Raw genomic sequence first — 5,186 nt, 5'->3', positions numbered from 1 at the left:
TTTAAACAAAGTTAAGTGTAGGAGTTTGTATTATTGAAAATTTTGACGCCAATATTTTCCCTTTTACTCCAAATGAATATCGGCTCCAAATATCGGTTATCGGCCTCCTTGACTAATAATCGGTATCGGCCCTATCTCTACTAAGGATCACTGATTTACATTAGAGCTGAAGTCGGGCCTTAAAAGTTAGACCTGACCCGACCCGACCCGAGCCCGACAGAATTCTGCCTGAACCCGAATGATCTAGATTTTTTTAAAGCCTGAACCCGTTTACAGCCCGACTGCCCCGACATTATTCATTACTGATCTGGCTAATTTTGCGAGTTTTGGGTAGGTCTGTTGATCTTCCACCAGTTTAAAACATCAGTTTCCTCTTCCATGACAGTCGTTTTAATGTATGAGATACCTCGTCGTCTTCCCAGTCAGCTCGCTGGACATTTTCCCACTCCTCCTTTTGCCGGAGGATGAGCGCGCTCGTCTCTGGAGAGCTCTGGGTCTCAAGTCTCCACATCTCGTCGTGCACCTGCAGCACCGTGCACAGCTTGCAGAAGAGTGCGGGCATGAGCATGTACGGCCTCCCTGTCTGAGTGTGGCAACATTCTCAGCTGGTTAAATGTTGTCCAGAGGAATGATGTGATCTTATAGAGGTCCTGTATTATCACTTTACGCGCGAGCCAGTGCTCGTGCCGTTGACGCATGACTGCTTGCTGACCGCTCATTTACTGCACAAGCCCGAGCTCGGCCCAAGCCCGGGTAAAATGATAGAAATTATGACCGCACTCGGACAAATATCTTCAGCTCTAATTTACATCCTACAGTCCTCCGCTACATGCAATGCTGAAGCCATTGTCAATTGTTCTTTATAAAGTCCCAACATTTTCAACGAAGTGACAGAAATAATGCTACTCTTCATTGAACAGGATCTAAAATGCATTGCTGTTTTGGATGATGGCTTGCACCACTTTGACCCACAGTATACTGTAGGACTGAGAGGAAAAGCACATCCTTCGAGCCGGAGTTGAACCAGCGACCTAAGGATCACTGATATTTACATCCTACAGTCCTCCGCTCTACCAACTGAGCTATCGAAGGCATATGGTAAAGGAAATTTGCCTAAAATGTTTTTTCTGATCTAACTGTTTTTTTTAAAGTTAAATATTCAATTTAATGTCAGATTTTAAAATCAGATTTTGTTGGGCTGTTTGGCACCCTACAGGACTCATCACAGAAAAGATTCAATGTGAGTTGGGAAAACGTTCTGAGCTTAATTGATAAAATAAATGTATTAATAATTAAAATAAATAATACTAAATAATCCTTCCCAATCAAAAAACAGACCCAACAAACTAAAAAACGTTCCCCTTTTAGCTGCATCTTCACCCCTTAATGGATGCAAACTCATTTTTCAACCTTAGTTTTTAGTTCTGTAACTACAAACTTTCATTTCTTTTATCAAACTGAGTTTTAATGACATTTTGTAGCTCAATTTACTTTTTTTCTTTCTTGATCTTAGATTCTAAAATAGTTTATGTTTTCATGCTTATGTTTGTTTAATGTCATTTTAAATTGGATATTTTCTGACAAGGTATAGCATTATGAAATTAACCTGATATTGGATCTACAATTAAATGTTGGGCATAGGAGCATCCTGCAGGGGTTTCAAGAGGCTGCGACTGGACACAGAAAAGACTCAATGTGTGAGTCTTAACCTTTGGGAAGAAGTTCTGAGATGAATCGATTGATTAAGGGTTTATCTCGGTTAAGACAAGACCAGTTGTTATTCTGTTTACGGTGGGACAGTAAGACTCTGCAAGTGACAGACTTCAGAGCAGTGAGGGAGGCTGATTATTTATAATAATCCCTCCTAATTTAAATAAGTAATAAGACCCAACACTATTTACTATGTACATTAAGTTACATAAGTACAGAGAGAGAGAGAATAGATACAACAACATAACTGGCCGCATATAACATTTTAATGTTTTAAGTGTTTGCTGTGTGTTTTTGTTGATGCTTACTGTTTTGGTTTTGTAAAGCACTTTGAATTGCTCTTTGTATGAATGCTGCTTTATAAATAAACTTGCCTTGCCTAACTAGAGAAAAAGCCAGCAGAGTTAAGAAGGAAACTTTTCTCAACTTGTGGCCAACAAACATCAAACGGGACCAAAGTCAATGATCAGGTTAGGGTGCATTTCAATCAAGAGTTCCGGGGTCTTTTAGCCTCCAGAACTACTTTCCCCTGAACTAAAAGGTTCCTGTGCCCCCATTGTTGTCTGCGTTTTGACCGCGGGCTGAAGTGCCGGGTAGATTGTGTAAATCAGGCCAGTGACGTATGGAGGAAATAAAGTAAATGCACTACACCACCAGACCAGTAGAGGGCAGTAAAACAAAGACATTCATCAAAGATGACACCATAGGAGCAGACGGACAGGCAGGTATCATTATGAGCAACACAACAGTTAGCCTGCTAGCATGAAGAGACTCAGCTGGTGCTGTTTTAGATGGTGCTATATTTCATCACAGATGGATTCACTGAATCAACACGTGAGAGGAGATAAGCGCGAGTAGCAAAGACGTTTCAACACGGCTTTAAAATCCTTTTGAACTCAAAAAGCCGTGGCAGAGATCGACCGGTGTTTTGGTTTTAAACAGCGACCCTGTTAACTGGAGACTTTCAGCCGGATGCATCCCTCATAAACGTCTTTAGACGATCATTAAATATCTGATGAGGATATTTTGAAATCTAATAAAAACTAAACTAGTTTGCATTCCCAGGAACTCCCTCTGTGTTTCAACAGCTGTGTAAACTCCACAAACACTGACATGTTCAGCTGAAGGTCTCCAGTTTACAGGGTCACTTTTAAAACTGTAACACCGGGAGAGACGCATTCACGGTGGGCTGAGAGAAGACTACTGTTACAAGCTGCTAAATCAAGAGAATCACAGCTTCTTCTTTTGAAAAGTACACACACATACAAAAAAGATAGAACAAATCAAAACTAATGAAAGAAAGAGAAATCAAGTGAATAAAAACACTATGGTTAAACTTCCAATCAGACACGTTCAGCATTGCAGGCCCTGCCCCCCAAAAGTCCCGGGACCTTTGAAAAGTACTACCCCCCAAGCAGGGGCTTTTTATCTACCCCTGTACTAAATTTAGACCCTGGATCCACCGGTCAAAACGCATGTAGTTCAGGGTTAAATTTCCTCTGGTCGAAACACAGCTTTATAGTCTAATTTCTGTTGTAAAGTACCAACAAGGAAGGTTTGGCAAGGAAGTGATTGGAACTATGTTGCTTTTCACACAACGGGTTCTGAAATACATTGCAATTGAGGATGATGGCTTGCTCCACTTTGATCTCATTAGACCTACAGTGTGCTAGGAAAAGCACATCCTTCGAGCCGGAGTTGAACCAGCGACCTAAGGATCACTGATATTTACATCCTACAGTCCTCCGCTCTACCAACTGAGCTATCGAAGGGACTGGGAAATAGAAATTTGCCTGGAATGTTGCTGGGTCTAATATGATAAAAAGCCAGAAGATTTTAAAAGAACTGCATTTTCCTTCAAAAACCCACTCCTTCCTCAAGACAAGGCATAGACAGGCCATCTGGCATACCGGGCAATGCACGGTGGGCCAACGCACAATTTTTGGCCGAGCCAGGGCCGTGATTTAATCAGAAAAGCATATTGTAGCAGCTACTGTTTGTTAAATGTGTTCAGTGGAGAAAAGCTGCAAGAAAAAAGGCTAAAAAGCCTACAAGTGGACGCTGCGAAATGTGCCAAACTTACTGCCATGTTTGTCATTCCCACCACATTGTCGTTCCCTGATGTGGAGATTACACGTGTTCTTTTTCTTCCTGCACATATATATATCCTCTTGTATGTCGTGTGCATTCGCATATCATATGAATAATCATGGTGGGCCGCCATGGCCAAAAATGCCAGAGCCATTTTTTTGGTCCCAGTCCAGCCCTGCTCAAGACCAAGCTTGATCAATTTGTGCCAAACAATCATCACAAAGGACTGCATGGAAGGTTGAAGCCATTGTCAACTCGCTGTTGTAAAGTCCCAACATTTCCAAGCAAACGACAGAAACAATGGTTCTCTTCATTTAACGGGATCTAAAATGCATTGCAGTTGAGGATGATGGCTTGCACCACTTTGACCTACAGCATAGGACTGAGAGGAAAAGCACATCCTTCGAGCTAGAATTGAACCAGCGACCTGGCACAGTGCCAACAGTGGCCAGGAGGAAAACAACCTCCAGTCACACTTACAACAGGATCCCGGTGTGAAGTGCTCATCAACAGCACATTTTTTCTTTTTTTTGGTGCAGCAGGACACAATTGCATGTGTCTCAGTAAATGCAAACTTTGACAAGAATCGGGCCCTGTCTCTGATCGTTTGAAGTGCAGGGTGAAGTTCAGGTTTATTTTTCCTGATAGTTCCCACCATGGCCAGCTTTTTTCCCAGCAACTTCTGGCCGAGGGCATAGGACGTGAAAAAGTTATCACATGTAACAGTTCGCCCTCGAAGACCTTCAGTTATCTCAAGTACAACACGCTTGCCCTGATTCTTCTCGGGCTGTCCATCCACTGGGGACCAGGCGCTCATCCACCGTCATATCTGCTCCCGGGTTGTACCTGAGTTGTAAGCGACACACCCACTTGTCCTACACAACCCGAATGGCAGCAAGTTTGTCTCCCACACGTCGAATCTGTCTGGTGTCAGGATCATCAAACTGGATTACTCTTGACATGACATGAAACATCTTCAGGGGCATAGTAGCACGAAAAATTGCCCTTCCAGACTGGGCACGCCATAAACTGGTTGAGGTCTCTTTGCTGGATCTGTAGACACCAGCCAGGATCAACAGACCCAGATAGGCCTGAAGATCCTCTTTATCCACCTCAGTCCATGTCTTCCCATAGACACGTGGTCCCTCCTTGTTTGTCATGTCAAGTACTAGATTAGAATTGACTCTGTAAGAAACAGCCTAAAAGAAGACTGGATGTTGTCAACCCGAGAGATTGAATACATGGTAGGACCTCTCGGACCCCTTTCTCTCTCTGCTCCCAGCAATACGTCACCTGTCGCTGTTTGGGATGGAAGACCAGAGCAGATTTCCATCTTTTGAGGTGTAGCCATCTTCCTCATCATCATGCTCACCTTCCTCATTGGT

General features: G+C 42.9%; 2 non-coding genes across 2 annotated transcripts; both read right to left on the bottom strand.

Moving 5' to 3' along the window:
* Positions 1-1,003: 1,003 nt before the first annotated feature.
* On the bottom strand, positions 1,004-1,092 carry trnay-gua. The gene is given in 2 exon segments: positions 1,004-1,039; positions 1,056-1,092. It is a non-coding gene; the product is annotated as a tRNA-Tyr (tRNA).
* Positions 1,093-3,393: 2,301 nt separating this feature from the next.
* Positions 3,394-3,482, bottom strand: trnay-gua. The gene is given in 2 exon segments: positions 3,394-3,429; positions 3,446-3,482. It is a non-coding gene; the product is annotated as a tRNA-Tyr (tRNA).
* Between the last annotated feature and the right edge of the window lie 1,704 nt (positions 3,483-5,186).

This window comes from Notolabrus celidotus, chromosome 5 (assembly GCF_009762535.1).
Source record: "Notolabrus celidotus isolate fNotCel1 chromosome 5, fNotCel1.pri, whole genome shotgun sequence".
Lineage (NCBI taxonomy): Eukaryota > Metazoa > Chordata > Actinopteri > Labriformes > Labridae > Notolabrus > Notolabrus celidotus.
The sequence above is the reverse complement of the archived record's forward strand: the minus strand, read 5'-3'. Positions and strand labels throughout refer to the sequence as shown.